This window comes from Trachypithecus francoisi, unplaced genomic scaffold (assembly GCF_009764315.1).
Source record: "Trachypithecus francoisi isolate TF-2019V2 unplaced genomic scaffold, Tfra_2.0 Lachesis_group20, whole genome shotgun sequence".
NCBI classification, from domain to species: Eukaryota; Metazoa; Chordata; class Mammalia; order Primates; family Cercopithecidae; genus Trachypithecus; species Trachypithecus francoisi.
Genome location: NW_022681466.1, coordinates 105,150 through 126,084, shown reverse-complemented (window position 1 = coordinate 126,084; position 20,935 = coordinate 105,150).

Below are 20,935 nucleotides of genomic sequence, written 5' to 3'. Positions count from 1 at the left end.
CAGAGACCGGTAGTGGCCCTGAATGCCTGGCTGCGCTGTTATTTATTGGATACAAGGCAAAAGGGGCAGGGGAAGGACTGTGAGTCATCTCCAGTGATTGACAAGATCATGTGAGTCACGTGTCCACCAGACAGGGGACCCTTCTCTGTTTGGCAGCCAAGGCAGAGAGAGAGGATAGCTTACGCCATTATTTCTTCTACGCATTTCAAAGACTTTTAGTACCTTCACTAATTCTGCTACTGCTGTCTAGAAGGCAGAGCCAGGTGTACAGGGTAGAACATGAAAGTGAAACAGGAGTGTGACCACTAAAGCACAGCATCACAGGGAGACGTTTAGGCTCCCAGATGGCTGTGGACAGGTCTGACTGATGTCAGGCCTTCCACAAGAGGTGGTGGAACAGAGTCTTCTCTAACTCCCCCAGGGAAAGGATGACTCCGTTTCCTGGTCTGCTAAGTAGTGGGTGCCTTCCCTAGGCACTGATGCTATGGCTAGACCAAGGTCTGCTAGGTAACAGGCACCTTCCCAGACACTGGCATTACTGCTAGACCAGGGAGCCCTCTAGTGGCCCTGTATGGGCATAACAGAGAGCTCACACTTTTCTTCTGGTCACTTCTCACCATGTCCCTTCAGCTTCTATCTCTGTATGGCCTGGTTTTTCCTAGATTATAATTGTAGGGCAAAGATTATTATAATATTGGAATAAAGAGTAATGCTACAAACTAATGATTAATGATATTCATATGTAATCAGATCTATAATCTATTTCTAGCATAATGATTCTTATTCTATATATTTTCTTTATTATACTGGAACAGCTTGTGCCCTCGGTCTCTTGCCTTGGCACCTGGGTGGCTTGCTGCCCACATCTCCCCCCTTTTCATTGACTAGGATCGCCCTTGCCATCATTTCTTGTTGTTGACTTCAGACTTGTCCCCAGACTCCTTGGAGACATCTGCAGACTAAAAGTAGACAACATAAACATACCAATATTAATAATGCCAATGACAACAATGATCCTCCGAAGGGTTTGATCCATTTAAAGGGATTAAGATCAGATATCATTTAGTTATTCTTTCATAAATGTCTGAGCCAGGAACAGTAGTTAAATGAGCCTATGAGGCCTCAAAAATTTGTTATTTAAGTTTTGAAATATCTAAGTTTAAGTGATCATCCAGGCTTTTAAATGTCTTGAGACCTTTTCCCAGCTATTTTGATCTTTATTATAAGCATAAGGTGTTATGCAGTAATCACACTGTAATTGCATACAGTGTTCCAAATTCATAACTCTATCTCCCAGCCAGACTACACTTTGATGGAGATCACTAATTTGATTAGCTAACTTTTAATCAACTTGAGTCTGAGAATTCCAGAGTCTGGAGGAGTTTTTCTGCCATGCTTCAATATATTGAGCAGTTTGAACAGAACTGTGGATTGTTAGCAACTCCAGCAGCTGCCGCTGTTGCAGTAACTACAATTAGACCTTCAATGGCTGCAATAAGAGTAAAAATGAATCTCTTCGTTCTTTTGAGGAGACCTTTAAGAACTTCATTAACTATGTGTATAGAGGGGGAAGACTCCCATGGACGATGTAAAGAAACTGGTATCCGTACCCCCTCCCTAGCCCTCACCAAGAGAATACTTGTCCTGGGATTAAAAGTAGCATTGATGCACGTGGACAGCTTACAATTATCACATTCTATAGTTTGTGTATTGGGAGTGATACTAATATTTCCAACTAACAGCATATGGGGGATTTGACACAGCTCCTGTTAGGTATCACCTGTTCTGACATCAAGGTGATCTTGAATATGGGTGTCTTGGTATTAGTAGGAGAAAGTTGATAGGTAGCTTTCTCTATCCTTATTCCTGTCATGACTGCAGCTAATTTCCATAATTTAGGATGTTCTGGGGCAACAATTGGATGAATCATTTTTGGTCTAGGAGGAACGATACCTGTGTCCATCCATTTAAATGGGTAAGGAGACACCCATTCCCTCAACCTGTAAGACTGCCATCTGTCCTCTACATAATCTAATGAATAATTAAATGCCTAAGATTTTGTATTTTGGCCACAGCAATTCTGCCAATAATACCCTCTTGGAGCCCAGTCAATAACAACACCCATAGCTGGACTTTGGAACACTATGGCCTTTGGAACACCATGGCCTTTGGAGCATTACAATCATTCCATACAATTGAATTTACTTTAAAAAAAAAAAAAAAGTCGCTTTGTAGGTTCCTTGGAGCAGTCTGGCAGTCCTTATATTTCTGATAGCTCTTCATCCTTGGAGTTATAGTGTAATTTCAGTTGCTGGGAGGGAACCCACACGGATTGTTGTCCTTCTCCTGGGGGAACACAAGCAAAACCCCTACCTCATGTTGCCACAGTGCCTAATTCCCATTTGTCAGTGTTTGCATCCTTCCACCATACCCGCTTTCCTTTTTGTGGATCAAACTCATTTCCAGTGAAATGTTGTTCTGCTGCTGTAAAAGGTTGATTTCTTACTAGGTTTAAGGAATTTAGTGTAAAAAGAGCCAGATTTAACTGAGCATGAGGAGTAGCAGCATCTCTCTTCACTTTAGTGTCCTGTTTTCGAAGTTGGTCTTTGAGTGTTTTATTAGCTCGTTCTACCGATGCCTATCCTTGAGAGTTACAGGGGATGCCAGTTGTGTGAGTAATTGCCCATATCTGAGTGAACTTTTTAAAAGTGGCACTAGTGTAGCCAGGACCGTTGTCAGTTTTTAGTTTCTCAGGACAGCCCATAACCAAAAAACATGAAAGTATGTGCCATTTAACACGAGCCGTATTTTCCCTTGTTTGACATGTGGCCCAGATAAAATGAGAAAAAGTGTCAACAGTTACATGTATAAAAGAGAGTTTGCTGAAAGCTGGATAATGAGTCAGGTCCAAATGCTTTGCCAAAGAGCATTCTGTGAAAGTCCTCTAGGATTAACTCCTGAGGAAAGTGGCTGCAAAATGAACACTTGGCAGGTAGGACAGTGACATACAACGGTCTCAGCTTGTTTCCATGTGAAGAGGAACTTTTTTCAGAGTCCTGCAGCATTGACATGAGTTAAAGCGTGAAAATTTTCTGCTGTCTGTGAAAACAGGAGCAACTAATGTATCTTCTCTGGCATTTGCTGCTGAGAGGGGTCCGGAGAGGGGCCTGTGAGCCTGAATGTGAGTAATGTAGAAAGGAGAAGACCTTGCTCTGACTGCAACCTTTGAAAAAGAAAAAGTAGGTTATCTTCAAGCAGAAATTGGATTAAGGCAGTTTCAATGTTGCGAGCATCATGTACTACATATGCCGAATCAGAAACAATGTTAACTGGTTCAGGAAAATCTTCAAGAACAGCCATGACAGCGATCAGCTCAGCTGGTTGTGCTGAAGTAGCTCCTGTGTTAAGGACACATTCTCTTGGCCCTGTGTATGCTGCTTGGCCATTACAGGAAGCATCAGTAAAAATAGTGACAGCTTCAGCTAATGCGGTGTTTCTAGTAATGTTAGGTAAGATCCAAGAAGTGAGTTTAAGGAACCAGAATAATTTTACATTAGAATGATTGTCAATTGTACCTGGGAAACCAGCCAAATGTACTTGTCAAGCAATGCAGGTTGCAAAAGCGTATTGGACTTGTAATTAGGTGAAGGGAACAATGATTTTTGGGGGCTTAATAACCTTGTCTTCTGGCTGCACTCCTAAATAGTGATAAGGAGAAGAAGTCTTGATTTTTTCTGGGGCAATAATCAAACTGGCTGATACAACTGCTTGTTGTACTGCAGAAAAATAAGATATTAACACGGAGCATGAAGGTGCCGCGAGATCAGCAGGCTGTGGCTGATTTTGTGCCACAGGGACGGCAGGTATTGGAAGTTGTAAAATTACAGGAAATTACCAGGTTTCGGGATCCCCATATTCTCTTGCCTGTGCTATAGCCCTCACAAGAGGAGTATCATTTTGAGGAATGTATGTAACTTGTTGCTTGTGAGCGGTAAGGGTAGTGGTGGCAACCACAGTAGAGACGGGACCAGAAGCAGAAAAAAGGTTGGAATTTTGAATGGAGGAAGAGTTGAGAACCTGTAAACCAGGATAAGACGAGATGACCTGCTGAGCAGGTCTTTCGTGGGCCTGAAATCCAGGCTGCCGCGGTAACTGCAGACCGGGCTTCGAGGGAGCCCGATTTGTCAAAAGAGACCCAGGCTTCAAGGGAGTCTGATTTTCCCAGAGAGAACCAGGCTTCAAGGGAGGCTGAGGCTTCAAGGGAGCCCGATTTGTCAAAAGAGAACCAGGCTTCAAGGGAGCCCAATTTTCCAAAAGAGAAACAGGCACGAGAAATGGAAAACTAGGCTGGGAGGGGCCATAGGGTTGAGGGCCTCATTACCAGCCAGACAGGCGGAAGATTGAGAGCCTTATGGCATGGCTGAACAGGGACAGGGCTGCGATTGTACAGGAGGGTTTTTATAAAGTTTAAATAAGCCGAGTAGTTAGTACTGGCTTGTCCCATGGTGTCCCCGGGATACTCTGAGTGCCCAAGCTTACCACCAAGCTTACTGACCGCAATCCTCAGGAATCTGTCATCGAAATCCTCCACTGAATCCCACGCTCAAGCCGCAACTTCACATAGCGAGGGAGAAACCCACTTTGGAGCGCCAGATAGAGGGTCCAGCCCTGCAGGGTCTGTGGGTTTTTGTCCTCGTGTGTGTAGATGAGAGATCACAGAAATAAAGACACAAGACAAAGAGACAGAAGAAAAGACTACTGGACCCCGGGGACCGCTGCCACCAAGACATGGAGACCAGTAGTGGCTTCGAATGTCTGGCTGTGCTATTATTTATTGGATACAAGGCAAAAGGGGCAGGGTAAGGACTATGAGTCATCTCCAGTGATTGATAAGGTCACATGAGTCACGTGTCCACCAGACAGGGGGCCCTTCCCTGTTTAACAGCCGAGGCAGAGAGAGAACAGCTTATGCCATTATTTCGTCGACACATTTCAAAGACTTTTAGTACTTGCACTAATTCTACTACTGCTGTCTAGAAGGCAGAGCCAGGTGTACAGGGTGGAACACGAAGGTGAAACAGGAGCATGACCACTAAAGCACAGCATCACAGAGAGACATTTAGGCCTCCAGATGGCCGTGGGCAGGCCTGACTGATGTCAGGCCTTCCACAAGAGGTGGTGGAGCAGAGTCTTCTCTAACTCCACGGGGGAACGGGAGACTCTCTTTCCCTGTCTGCTAAGTAACGGGTGCCTTCCCTAGGCACTGACTCTACCGCTAGACCAAGGTCCGCTAGGTAATGGGTGCCTTCCCAGGAGCTGGCGTTACCGCTAGACCAGGGAGCCCTCTAGTGGCCCTGTCCGGGTATAACAGAGGGCTCACACTTGTCTTCTGGTCACTTCTCACCATGTCCCTTCAGCTTCTATCTCTGTATGGCCTGGTTTTTCCTAGGTTATAATTGTAGAGTAATGATTATTATAATATTGGAATAAAGAGTAATGCTACCAACTAATGATTAATGATATTCATATATAATATCTATAATCTATTTCTAGCATAACGATTCTTATTCTATGTATTTTCTTTATTATACACAACAGCTTGTGCCCTTGGTCTCTTGCCTTGGCGCCTGAGTGGCTTGCTGCCCACAGAGTGCCATAATAATCTTCTAGGAATTCACAAACGGTTTTCTGTGGCTGAAACTTGTTAAGGGTTAACCTAATCACCCTGGAGAAACTCAATTTGCTTCACCTCTCAAGAGTAAAGTTAATCATAAGCTGGCTACATTTTCCCTTTTGCTTGACCTTCATCTCCCACAGAGAACTCCTCTGCAAGGATTTGTTTCTCCTTTTTTTTCTACTTCAAGCAAAAGAAGATTAAGCACCATGTTCTGAAAACCTACTCTTACTGGTCTTCTTCCTTAAATACTTACAAATGCACTAAAAGTCATCATTAACCCCTGAGAAGTTTTTTTGTTTTGTTTTGTTTTGTTTTAAGTTCTGGGATACATGTGCAGAACGTGCAGGTTTGTTACATAGGTATACATGTGCCATGGTGGTTTGTTGCACCCGTCAACCAGTCATCTAGGTTTTAAGCCCCACATGCATTAGGTATTTGTCCTAATGCTCTTCCTCCCTCCCCTTGCCCCCCACTCCCCACCAGGTCCATGTGTGTGATGTTCCCCTCCCTGTGTCCATGTGTTCTCGTTGTTCAACTCCCACTTATGAGTGAGGACATGTGGTATTTGGCTTTCTGTTCCTGTGTTAGTTTGTTGAGGATGATGGCTTCCAGCTACAACCATGTCCCTGCAAAGGACATGAACTCATTCTTTTTTATGGCTGCATAATATTCCATAGTGTACATGTGCCACATTCTCTTTATCCAATCTATCATTGAAGGGCATTTGGGTTGGTTCCAAGTCTTTGCTATTGTAAATAGTGCTGCAATAAACATACCGTGCATGTGTTTTCATAGTAGAATGATTGTCAAATGCTGTTAGAAGCAGAGATCCCATATCCTTTCTACCATTTTTGGCCCAACCTGAAGTGCTACGTATGGGGGTTAAGTTCTGACTGAGAAGTGTTTATTTCAAGAGATGTCAGAGAGAAGCTATACTTTTGGTTTCATGGGAAGTCTTTATTTCCATGCAAGGATGCTGGAACAAATTTCTCCAATCTTTTTTCACTCTTCTATGGAAAAATCTACATGCAACCAAGGAGGTGTTCATGGTCGCAACCAAGGAGGTGTTCATGGTCTTTTCTGCCCATGCTGAACAAAGGATGAGATGCTTTCTGCTCACAAATTGCTACAAACACAAAGCATGACAAAATAAGACATTTGAAAAGTAAAAGGGCCAAGATGAAAAATTCGAAGAACTTTTCTTGGGCTCCCTTTGAAAATAAGAGTCATTGCTTTGTGTACCTCAGTAAGTCTTGTACTTTTGTACATTTCTAAGATACTTTTTGACTTTTACAGAGAAGTCTTTGCCCCACCTGCCTCTAGGGACTTGTGTAACCACAAATATTCTAAATATTCTAAATATTCAAATTCAATGTAACACACTCATTGAATTTGTGATGGCCACATCCTTCTCTTCATCTAGCTATGATTATGGAGAAGAGAAAAGTCTCAGAGGAGTTCAATCTGAAGCTTGAACACACCACTTGTGCCTCTCTTTGGGATCCTGAAAAAAAAAAAAAAAAAACCAAGGATCAGAAAACTGAGGTGATGCCCTGGGCAGGATTCCCCCAGGTAAATTTCCCACCTCACCGCCCTAGACGTCTGCTCTCCAAAAGTTGAAGAAGACTCTACTTTCTATGTCACTGGGCTCTAAGCACTGGGATTACCAAAGTTTATTTTCAACAAGCCTTAAAATCTACCCCCTTATTGGCCTTGTGAACAGGGCAGGCCTCTTACAGAGAGTAGAAGGGGAACGGAACGACACACATTCAGCCTATACTGGAGATTGTGGTAGCTACTCGGCCTCATGAGCAAATTCCCAACTCTCACCGTTAACATCCTCCCGCTTTTCTCTTACAAGCTTCTCTCTTGCTTTCACTCTATGTCTCCATCTTTCTTAAAGTGAAATCCTCAACTCTAGCCCCAGGAATCTAAAGGAACAGATTCTAGCAATAATCAAGGGTATCATCAATGATTATTCCTTTCCAGTGGGCATTTACAGTCAACACCGAACCCAGAAGGCTTTCTTAATTTCTGCCCTCTTGGGATGTCGCTCCTTGGACTTACTGATGCATTTTGAATAGTGAAATATCGCCCTCTGCAGGGCGTATGAATCTCGACGTTTTAAAGGCGATCACTCACCAGCACAGCACATGTGATTTTCAGGGATTCTTCATTCTTCCTCTACTTTTAGGTTAATACAGCTGGTGACAATCTTGTTGGCTGGAATGACTTCTGCACACATTTATTGCTCAAGTATAAGGAGAAAGAGAATGCCAAGAAAAACATTTAAACTTCCATTCTTTTTGCAAAAACTTGTTGATGTAGTACTTCCCAAAATCAGGTGAATGTGAGGACATTTGAACTTGAAGTTTGAACTTGAAGTTGCTGAGGATCCTTCAGTGTTGCTGGGAAAGCTAAGTCCTGTCAGTCCATATCATAACATCACACAGCTAGCAGGAAAGGGAGTGTCACGGGTATTTCAGGTTTTCCTTCCAGGTCCTGTACAGAAAATAAGAAGCTATGTCTCCCCTAATATGTAGCCTCACACATCAGCTACAATAGAACTCTTTAAAAATGCAAGGTTAGGCCGGGCGCGGTGGCTCAAGCCTGTAATCCCAGCACTTGGGAGGCCGAGACGGGCGGATCACGAGGTCAGGAGATCGAGACCATCCTGGCTAACACGGTGAAACCCCGTCTCTACTAAAAATACAAAAACTAGCCGGGCGAGGTGGCGGGCGCCTGTAGTCCCAGCTACTCAGGAGGCTGAGGCAGGAGAATGGCGTAAACCGGGAGACGGAGCTTGCAGTGAGCTGAGATCCGGCCACTGCACTCCAGTCCGGGCGACAGAGCGAGACTCCGCCTCAAAAAAAAAAAAAAAAAAAAAAAAAAAAAAAATGCAAGGTTAGGCCGGGCGCGGTGGCTCAAGCCTGTAATCCCAGCACTTTGGGAGGCCGAGACGGGCGGATCACGAGGTCAGGAGATCGAGACCATCCTGGCTAACACGGTGAAACCCCGTCTCTACTAAAAATACAAAAACTAGCCGGGCGAGGTGGCGGGCGCCTGTAGTCCCAGCTACTCAGGAGGCTGAGGCAGGAGAATGGCGTAAACCCGGGAGACGGAGCTTGCAGTGAGCTGAGATCCGGCCACTGCACTCCAGTCGGGCGACAGAGCGAGACTCCGCCTCAAAAAAAAAAAAAAAAAAAAAAAAAAAAAAAAATGCAAGGTTAGGCCCGGATTGGTGGTTCACCTCTGTAATCCCAGACTTTGAGAAGCCGAGGTGGGCAGATCACTTGAAGTCAGGAGTTTGAGACCAGCCTGGCCAACATGGTGAAACTCCGTCTCTACTAAAAATACAAAAATTAGCCAGGCGTGGTGGCACACCCCTGTAATCCCAGCTACTCGGGAGACGGAGGCAGGAAAATCACTTGAACTTGGGAGGCAGAGGTTGCAGTGAGCCGAGATCATACCACTGCACTCCAGTGCCTGAATGACAGAGCGAGACTATGTCTCAAAAGAGAAAAAAAAATGCAAGTTTCAATTAAGAGGATTTCATGATGTTAGTCTCTATGACTTCAGTTAAGTAAAATCACTATGAAGGTGAAAATGAATACTTACCTTGATGGTCATAGAGTCCTAACCAACAGAAGTTTTGGAGAAAATATAAGAAATAATACACGGCTTTTTTCTTAAAAAAAATGAAGGGAATTATCAAAAGCTAAAGATAGCCTGAAAAACAGTGGATTGATTAGAAAATATTGAGGCAAAGTAATTAGTGCTAAACTCTATGTAGAGTAGCCTCTGTTAGCCAGCAGGGAAGGCTGGGCTGAAGTCAGAAACTAGAAGGCAAAAACTTCAGGAGTCCTTCAGACATAATTATCAAATGCATAGAGTTTAATTCTGTATCTTAAATTACAAATATCTACATGTGGATGTAAATCTTCACCTAGGTCAGGACTTCTGAGAAAAGGCTTCTCATGCATATTCTGTGAATATAAAAGAGATTTTTAGAGGGTTCTCTAAGTATTTTACATCTGAGCCCCTTAAAAAGAAAAAAAAAGTCTGCTTTAGGCCAGGAGCAGTGGCTCACGCCTGTAATCCCAACACTTTGGGAGGCCGAGGTGGGCGGATCACTTGAGATCAAGAATTGGAGACCAGCCTAGGCAACATGGTAAAGCCCTGTCTCTACTAAAAATACAAAAAATTAGATGGGTGCAGTCAGTGGTGGGTGCCTGAAATCCCAGCTACTCGGGAAGCTGAGGCAGGAGAACCGCTTAAACCCGTGAGGCGGAGGTTGCAGTGAGCTGAGATCATGCCACTGCACTTTAGCCCGGGCAACAGAGCTAGACTCTGTCTCAAAATAAATAAAAACTAAAAAGTCTGCCTTAGAGGGCCAGCTCCTCCTCCCACCTTTCCTTTATCTGTAAACAGCACTATTGTTTCCAAGACTCAACGTTGTCACCCACACCCAGCAATCCACCCCATCCAATGGCTCATCCTGCTTGATGTCATGTTTTTCTAAGGATAAGTCCCTTCCTTCTTAGAGCCAACACTCTTGAAGTATGGAGCAGAGAAAGGATTAAAAGGGAAAGAGGATAGATATTTAGTGAGTTTAACTAAATTATGCATTAAAATTTAATGAATTTTTCACAACGTCATTCAATCGCCACACACACAAAAAAATTCCTCACAATAATCCTGTAAGGAAACTGAGGCTCGGAAAGTTTAAGGAACTTTCCCAGGGCTTCCTGGCCCATCAGATGTGGAGGAACAATCATGCATCCCGGTCTGCGTTACCCCAGTCCCAAGCTTTTCCCACCGTCTCATTCTGCCCGCCAGGCAAGTGCCTACATAGAGCCATGCATGGACCACAATGCAACTGGGACCTCTGTGTTTTTGCACTATCTACTCAATCCGTTACTGCAGCCCAGCCTCAAAGTTAGGATTTCCAGCTGATAGAAATAGCCCCATAGTTAATCTGTCTACCTCTTCTTGTACTCTGTTTCAAGCTATTCAGATAATCCCTTTCTTTTCTTTCCTTCTTTCTCTTTCTTTCTTTCTTCTCTCTCTCTCTCTCTTTCTTTTTTTTTTTCTTTTTTTTCTTTTGAGATGGAGTTTCACACTTGCTGCCCAGGCTGGAGTGCAATGGTGCGGTCTCGGCTCACTGCAACCTTTGCCTCCCCGGTTTATGTGATTCACCTGCCTCAGCCCCCCGAGTGAGATTGCAGGCACTCACCAACATGCCCAGCTAATTTTTGTATTTTTGTAGAGATGGAGTTTCACCACGTTGGCAAGGCTGGTCTCAAACTCCTGACCTCAGGTGATCCACCCACCTCGGCCTCCCAAAGTGCTGAGATTGCAGGCAGGTGTGAGCCACCGTGCCTGCCCCAGATAATCCCTTTCAAATTAATCTTACAGCAACACAAGTCTGTGCCGCCCATTAGCCATAAAATTAAGGCCAAATGTGTTGATCTTGAACCAAAAGCCCTCTACAATCTGGCATAACCCATCATTATCTCTGTACAAACGCCTCTCCAAGGCAAATGAGAATCTTCATATTCCCTAGGCATATTTTTATGTCCTTTCCAGTTTTGAACAAATGCTCAGTACTAACAGAAGTTTCCTCTTCCCCTCTGGTTCCTTCAGGAATGATTTTAAGGCCGGGCACGGTGGCTTACACCTGTAATCCCAGCACTTTGGGAGGCCGAGGCCGACAGATCATGAGGTCAGGGGATCGAGACCATCCTGGCTAACACAGTGAAACCCCGTCTCTACTAAAAATACAAAAAAAAATTAGCCGGGCATGGTGACAGGTGCCTGTAGTCCCAGCTACCTGGGAGACTGACGCAGGAGAATGGTGTGAACCCGGGAGGCAGAGCTTGCAGTGAGCTGAGATTGCGTCACTGCACTCCAGCCTGAGCAACAGAGTGAGACTCCGTCCAAAAAAAAAAAAAAAGAATGATTTCAAATGCCAAGATTCATCCTTGTCCTTCCCCAGACACTGGAGTCACATTGCCTTCCTTCCACCCCACCTCTGCCACTTACTAGCTGGGGGACCTTGGACAAGTCACATAACCTGTCTGTGTCTCATTGTCTTCTACTGTAACATGAGGATACCTACCTCATAGAGTTGTTGTGAGGCTTAAATTAGTGAATACATGATACTTCAAACAGTGTCTAACACATTGTAAATGCTCTGTAAATTTAATTGTTATCAAAGTCTTCATCATTTCCATCATCATCATCATCCTCATCATTTCTTGTTCAAAATTTTCATAGACCTTTTAGTACCTGAATATATTTGGCATGAATACATCCATTACTTTGGGCAGGGTTTTCTTTAAATAGTTTGTGGTTTTGTCCTATATCTGTTCCATCTATTTTTGTTACGGCCTATAGAAATTGAAACAGAATAAACCTCACTAAGACAGAATCTACAAAGACAACTCTGTTCTTGATGTCTCCCACACTGAACAGCAGAATCTTGACTCAAATTTACTAAAATCTATTTTATTGAGCTAACATTTGTCGAACATGTATTTTTTTCCAGGAACTGTGCTAAAGACTCTTTTTACACATTCTCATTTAATCTTTGCAATAACTTTATGAGTTATAATTAACCCCGTTGTATAGATAGGAAAACTGAGATTTAAGGAAGTAAGCTATACATGGCCAAGGAAATATCCCAAATTCAGGTGATTAAGGCATCTGTATACATTCCACTTATAGTCACAAGCACATATAATACAACTGACTCTAACAGGCTGCTATAGCTTGGATGGGTACCACTCTTCCCTGGGTTTATTGTTGAAATGTAATCTGCAACGTGGTTGTGTTGGGAGGTGAGGCCTAGTGAAAGGTTCTTGAGTCAACAAGGGTGGATCCTTTATTGTTACAGTAATTCCCTACCTTAGGGGTAAGTGAGTTCACTCTCTTGATTATTAGGTTGGCACAAAAGTAATTGCAGTTTATGCCATTACTTTTAATGGCAAAAATCGCAACTACTTTTGCACCAGCCAAATAGTTCCCACGACAGCTGGTTGTGAAAAAGTGTGGCACCTCCCCTTTTCTCTGTTGCTTCCTCTCTCGCCATGTGACCTCTGCACACACCAGCTCTCCTTTACTTTCTGCCAGGAGTGGAAGCAGCCTGTGGCTCTCACCAAATGCAGATGCCCAATCTTGAACTTTTCCAGACATCAGAATTTCTAAGCCACGTAAGTCTTTTTTCTTTATAAGTTATCCAGTCTCTGGTATGTCTTTATAGCAACACTTAATGGACTAAGACACATGCCATACTTACGTTCTCCTGTGAAAATTCAGATCCTCTTCATTAAGGGACTAGTGAGAACCCTTGGCCAATGTGGCCAAGAACCTCTGTTCCAGAATCTTCCTTTTCTTATTCTGCCTCTCCTCATGGTTTTAAATACCACCTACATGCTGATTACTCCTCAATTTTTATTTCTAAATCAGACTTCCCCTAAACTCCAGAATAATATAGTGAGCCACCTTATCAAGATCTCTGCTTATATTATATCTCAAATATAATAGGTAAAAATCTAAATTTCTAATTTGGCTCCCTCAGATTTCTCTAACCATAGCTATCTCCATTTCAATTAAAGGAAGTGTCATTCTTCAGGAATTTGGTCCCAAATCCTTGGAATCATACTCAACTCTGCTTTTTACTTTTTTATTTTTATTATTATTATTGATTGATTGATTATTTTATTTTTTTGAAAGGGAATCTCACTCTGTTGCCCAGGCTAGAGTGCAGTGGAGAGATCTTCGCTCACTGCAAGCTCTGCCTCCTGGGTTCAAGTGATTCTCCCGACTCAGCCTCACAAGTAACTGGGATTACAGGCACCCACCATGATGCCCGGCTAATTTTTGCATTTTAGTAGAGATGGGGTTACACCATGTTAGTCAGACTGGTCTCAAACCCCTGACATCAAATGATCTGCCCGCCTTGGCCTTCCAAAGTGCTGGGATGACAGGCATGAGCCACCGCGCCCGGCCCCAACCCTGCTTTTTCTCTCATCTTCCATATTCAGTATTTCAGAGATATGGGTGGCTCTACTTCCAAGATTTTTCTAGAGTATGAACACTTCCCACCACTTCTGCAGTCATCACCTTGGTCTGAGACACCATCATCTCCTACCTGGTTGTAATTCCTGCCTCTGACGGAATTGCTCTCTGCACCTGGAAGGCTTTTCCACTGAGTATCTCACAGCTTGCATTGTCACCTCCTCAAGTCTTTGTCCAAATGTTCTCTTCTTACGGGCCTACCCTGTCTACCCTACTGAAAACTGCAGCCTCATTTTCTCCCCCTTACCTGGACTTTTTTTCCCCCCATAGATCCATCGCTTTCAAATATAATAATTTCCTCATTGTTAACGCCTGTGATTAGCCTTCTGCTAGAAAGGAAGTTCCATGAGGATTTAGATTTTTGTCTTTTTTATTCACTGATAAATCCCCAGCACAAAGAACAATATCTAAAATGTGGCAGGTGCTCAATAAACACTTACTGAATGAATCAATTGGTAAAGCTGAGACTCAATCCCTGGCTGGCTCAGCTCTTGACAACTTGATTGCTGTGGTGCCCTCCAGAAGAAGAGAAGGTCTTTTTAACTAGATCAGAGACCCTCTGATGCAAGCCTAGATTAAAACAAATACCCTGTAGCTGACATTCCTGGGTAATATCATTGCACATCCACCGGCTGTCATTGCTTAGACACATCACAAACTAATAATGTATTGCCTAGTGTAATCTAGTCCGTATCAGGACAGTCTTTGGTATAGAATGTACACAAGCAAACATTTGTGTGGCTTCACAGTAGTGTGGGCAAAGCTAGAGGCTGAGTTTGGGGACAATGTGGAGAAAAGGCAAGAGGCAAGACAGGGACAAGTCACCAGGAAGAGAAGTCGCCACCTGGCAAGAAGCCCCAGGAGAGAACGCCACAAATGTGAATCTGGGTTGACCCAGAGACTGGTCCTCAGCTGTGGAGTACAAGCTCAGGAACCCCATCTGTTTATGTATTTGGAGAAAATATGAGCCTCAAGAGTGGACAACATTAACTGGGAGCTCCAAAGTGATGATGAAAATCAAAATGGTAATTTAGAATTTAAAATTCCAATGAGTACTGCAGCTTCCAGAGGCACTAGGTACTCATTTCACTAGCCAGTGAGTTTTCTCCTGTAAGTGAGATACTCAGGGGGCCAAAGCATAATCCATTGTCAATGTATTAATTTGCCATGAAAAAAATGAAATTATAGGCTGGGCAGGGTGGTTCATGTCTGTAGTCCCAGCACTTTGAGAGGCTGATGTGGGTGGATCACTTGAGCTGGGCAACATGGCAAAACCCCATCTCTACCAAAAAATAAAAAAATTAGCAGGATGTGGTGGCATATGCCTACTGTAGTTCTAGTTACTCAGGAGGCTGAGATGGGAGGATCGCTTGAGCCTGGGAGGTCAAGGATGCAGTGAAATGTGATTGCGCCACTGCACTCCAGCCTGGGTGACAGAGCGAGACCCTGTCTCAACAACAACAACAAAGTAAAAGAAAAAATGAAATTGGCATGGACCAAGGTAAAACCATCTTGAGAACGTGCCGCCATCCCAGGTTGGTCTAAATCTGTGATGAACAAATTCATACCTGCAGCTGACCCAGCAGAAAATGAAAGTGAATGACACAATGTCTCCTAGAAAACCCTAGAAGTGGCTGTACATTTGTGTTCAATGGTCCATGAATAGCTAAAAGTGTAGAATGAGTCATTGAAGGAATGAGCACAGCATGCAAGGAGGATGATAAATAGGGTTGGTCAGACAGAAGGATATGGTCCGCCTTGAGGAACTGTGAGACGTCAGCCTGGAGCCTGGGTTTGGGAGGTCTTATGGGAGTCGACAGAGCATCATCATAAAAGCTCTTGAGTAGAAGTCTGAAATGATGAGCCAGGTTGTATTCTGTGACTCAGCATCAGTTAGGATTTTCCTGTTGCTTGTAACAGGAGATCCAGTTGCAACAATAAAGCATATTTATTGGTTCTTAGGACTTGAGGTATGAAATGTTTCAGGTACAGTTGGAACGTGGCTCTGCTTTAATTCCTCCACAGTTCCATCAGCTTTGTCCTTCTGTCTGTATCTGTTCCATGTTCAGGGTAACAAACACCCCTTGTGATAGTGAAATGCCTGCAGAATTTCTAGGTTTCATTTTTACATATTGGACAGCAGTGTCACCCAGTAAGAGTATAATGTGAGCACATTTGTAATTCTTAGTTTTCTAGTAGTCTCATTTAAAAAAAATTTTTAAAGGGCTGGACACAGTGGCTCATGCCTTGTAATCCCAGCACTTTGGGAGATCAAAGCAGGAAGATCGTTTGAGGCAAGGAGTTCAAGACCAGCCTGGGCAACATAGCAAGACCCGGTCTCTACAAAAAATTAAAAAATTACCCAGGCATGGTGGAGTGCCCCTGTAGTCCCGGCTACTCAGGAGGCTGAGGTGGGGGAGGATTGCTTGAACCTGGATCAAGGTTGCAGTAAGCTGATTGTGCCACTGCACTCCAGCTTGGGTAACAGAGCAAGGCCCTGTCTCTTAAAAATAAAAACTAAACAGGTAAAATTGATTTCAATAACATTTTATTTCTCCCATATGTCCAAAATTTTATTCCAAGATGCAATTGATATGAAAACCAATTATTATTGATGAAACATTTTACATTCTGGGGCAAGCGTGGTGGCTCACACCTATAAATCCAGCACTTTGGGAGGCTAAGGTAGGAAGATTGCTTGTGTCCAGGAATTTGAGACCAGCCTGGGCAATATAGTGAGACTCTGTCTCTACAAAAAATAACAAATTAAAAAATTAGCCAGGCATGGTGGTGCATGCCTGTATTCCCAGCTACTCAGGAGACAGGCAGGATTGCTTAAGCTTGGGAGGTTGAGGCTGCAGTGGGTTGTGACTGTGCCACTGTACTCCAGCCTGGGCAACAGAGTGAGACCTTGCCTCAAAAAAGAAAAAAATTACATTCTAGTTTTAATGAGACTTTCATTCCTATTACATCTGTGAATATGTATGCATTTATGAATAAATAAAATAAATTTGTTACTACAGGCATTTCAAAAAGTTTGCAAGCCACTGCTGCCTTAAGGAGAGCGAGTCTTTGCTACACATGCAAACTCAGACCTACTGAATGACACTAATCTTAATAATCTTAAAAAACTAAGAGAAAAGAGAATTTTAGAGTGTCACATCATTCTAATTCTCATGAATTGTATAGCAATTCTACACACATAACATTTTGAATTAACCATATGCATCTGATGAGAGTTTTACAAACAGATGAGTCATGATGTGAACCACTGTAATATGCAAGACTATGCCACACAGTACATAGGATAATTTTTAAAATTTTGTGTTTCTATTAGGAAAATACACCTAGCACATTCAATAGCAATGGAAATGGACAGTGAACAGTTGGAGTTTCGGTAATATTGAAATATCTGGCTGGATGAGTTACAGAAACTAGAGATACACACCAATACATATGTCCCCTCTGCTGTCTATCGAGATGACGTAGCTTCCACTTCCTTCCTTAGCAGACTCCCTGGGACTTTCCCTCCTTTGCCATCTGAACAGAGAATCCCAGAGAAATCCAGTTTCTCTTTTTTCTTTCCAGCAAGAGCAAACACCAAAAGACTTGGCCATTTCTTATCCTCCTTTTCTGTGCTTTCTGAGTATCTAAAGGAGAGTTTCTCAGTGTTTGCAAACCACAGATGCCTCCTTCAAAAGTCACATGAAGGACTGGGCCTCTGGGCCTCGTGGCTCATGCCTGCAATCCCAGTGCTTTAGGAGCCCATGGTGGGAGGATCCCTTGAACTCAGGAGTTACCCAGGAGTTTGAGGTTACAGTGAGCTATAATCATGCCGTTGCACTCCAGCCTGAGCAACAGAGCAAGATTGTGTCAAAAAAAAAAAAAAAAAGTTACATGAGGTGAAATCTTAGAAAATTCATCAAAATATCAAAACAGTGTGGAGTCTTATGGAGTCTTTTTTTTAAAACAGATTCAAATAGGACAATTATCCAGACTACCCTTTCCTGCTTCTAACTTCTGTCAGAAGTACTGGACAGAAAAATACCAATGTCAAAGGACAAAGGGGGTCACTCCTGGAGAGGAGCTCTGACCAGTCTTTCAAACTTTGCCTTACCTTGCATGGCAAAGAGTTCTGATGAGAGAACTGCAAACACTTGTAGGCAAATATCCTGAAATAGCAACAATAGCAACCCTGGGAAACCACCCTATTTACTATGAAATGTAATCTACATGTCTTTGTTATGATGGTATTGGGGGAAGTCATGCAATGCATATGGTAGGCTGGTAACAACACATCAGAATCTGACCTAATGTTACAAGGAATATAACTAGAAATGGTAATGCACCTGGTACAACCTGAAGTGTTGTTGAATCCATATTAATGAATCAAATGAAGAACTATTTACATCTGGTAATGTTCAAAAAATTTTTTTTCACTTATGCTAATGTTGCTATTAGTGATGGTTAGTTTTGTTGTTGGTGTTTGTTTGTTTGTTTTTTGAGACAGAGTCTTGCTCTGTTGCCCAGGCTGGAGTGCAGTGGGGCGATCTTGGCTCACTGCAAGCTCCGCCTCCCGGGTTCACACCGTTCTCCTGCCTCAGCCTCCCGAGTAGCTGGGACTACAGGTGCCCACCACCACGCCTGGCTAATTTTTTGTATTTTTAGTAGAGACGGGGTTTCACCGTGTTAGCCAGGATGGTCTCAATCTCCTGACCTCGTGATCCGCCCGCCTCAGCCTCCCAAAGTGCTGGGATTACAGGCGTGAACCACCGCACCGACCAAGAGTGATGGTTTATGTGTCGACTTGGGCTAGTACCAGTTATTTAACCAAACACTAATCTAGATGTTGCGGTGAAGGTATTTTGCAGATATGATTAACATCTAAAATCAGTTGACTTAAAGTAAAGGAGACTATCCTAGATAAAATTTGTCGACCTCATTAGGTCAATTGGAGACCTAAAGAGAAAAAAACTGAGACTTCCCAGGGAAGAAATTTTGCCTCAAGATGGCAACGTCACCTCTTGCCTGAGTCTTCAGCCTGTGACCTGTCCCACAAATTTCCAACTTTCCAGCCCCTACATTTGCACTCGCCAATTCCTTAAAATAAATCTCTCCATCTTATGCACACATATATTCTTGGTTCTGTTTCTCTTGGGAACTCTGATTGATTGATTACATTTTGCTAAAAAATAATTCAGGGTGTCAAGACACAACCCAGGCCTGATCGTGCTGCTTTTTGTTGCAAAAGGAAACCAGTCCCATTTGCTCCATCCCTCGGAAATCCATTGGCCTAGTAGGGCTCAGCAGTGCTCACACATAACTCAAGGTGGCGTTCATGCTCTACTCGAAAGAGTCAGGCTTCCTAGTTGCCGGCCACGCCTCACAGACTTTTCCCTGAGATTTCAAGACAGCCCAATGACTCAGCAACGGGAAAGAGAAAGCATAAAATTTGGACCATGCATACTGCAAACGTATCCAATGTACACAAGTTTGCCATCACTATCAACAGGAAAATTCACTTTGGGGATGAATGCTTTCTTGGGAGCCCCATTTCTTTGGTAGGATTTAACTTACTCTAAGCAAATAATCACTTGGACAATCCTACAAAATCCCCCACATAATAGGAACATGGTTGACTCGCCATTTTGTCTTGTTTCTGCCTGCCACAAAAGCTAGGCCACCTACTCATTGTTCTAGATTTTCTTACTTTTCAAGTTTTCAGGGGTGTCTTTTGGAAATTTAAGCTCCTGGAGCCCGAGGGTGCTCCATGCATGTCTGCATGTTTATGAACACAGGGCATGACTCACCCTGACCCCAGGATGTCAGCTGCCCTACCCGCGGTCCTAGAGAGACAGACTCTGCCTGTGCCTGCTCTGCAAACCCCTTGGTTAATCCTGCTGGTGGCCAGGACCATAACCTGCCATTAGGCCGTGTCCTTGACCACAGGGTGCAAAACATTTTAATGGTACAGGCTTGTTTAATCCCTGTATTGTTTTGCAAAATAAGTTTGAGATGTCTTTACTTTTTAAATGTCTGCTTTGCATATGGGGAAACAGGACCAGACACACTGAACATAATGCAGTGATTCTGAATTAGAATGAAGGACTCCTACCTTCAGTTACAGGCGCTAACCTTCCTAAATGTCTCCCATGAAAGTCTTCCCTCTTCCCTGCCACCACTGACCATGTATATGGTGAACCTTATACATATAATATTTGCTTGTTTATTTTTTAGAGTGTACACGTTTACATAAGTACACAGATCAATGTCTGTGTTCCTGCAGTTTTAAACCTTGTGCCAATGGTGCAGTGCTACTGCCATGACCCAAAATTAGAATCTTTTACATTAGAATCTGACTTTTAGAATATACACACAGTCTACCTCTTAAAGATACATAATTCAAAATAGCAAGTAGAAAGCCCTGAGAAATCCTATCCAAAACAAAAAATGTAATTCTATTTAATCACATAATTTCCAATTTACTTGAACAGAGATCACTTTTTTGCACTGTACTCTTTACTGTAACATCAGTAATATTCCCTGTAGCACCCTTTTGGAAATGCTGAATAAAATTAGAATTTTTTAATAGCATAAAGTTGGGTGTGTAGACCATGACTATCCGTCCCCTCCAATAGTCCACCTTACTATGCAGAGGAATTTCGGAGTTCACAGAATTAGTCTTAGAGACACCTTGAATTATGTGTGAGCACTGCCGAGCCCTACTTGGCCCATCAGCAGTTCCGAGGGATGGAGGAAAGTTGGATTTCTGTGGCTTCCCAAAGCATTCCAATAGTTGACAAAAGCCAATTTCAGGATTAGCAGTTTTCTAATCCTGAAATTAAGGAGCAGAGATCAGCTTACATGGGTTAAATAGTACTCTCTTCTAGTTTGGATGGGCCCCTCCCTTCCTAAGCACACAGGCATCTCCCAAGGTCCCCTTGAGCCCCCTCCGGCTGTTCCAGTCTTGGCACCAACGGGTGCCTCCTACTTCTAATCCTTTGGAAATGTCCTTCAGCCATTTTCAGTTCCTTAATTCTTGAAAGGTGACTTAATAACTGGGATATTCCTAAAAATCCACTACATTTTTTGCTTTTTTAAAATTTTTATTTTCAATTCTAGGGTACACGTGCAGGATGTGCAGGATGTGCAGGTTTGTTACTTAGGTAAACAAGT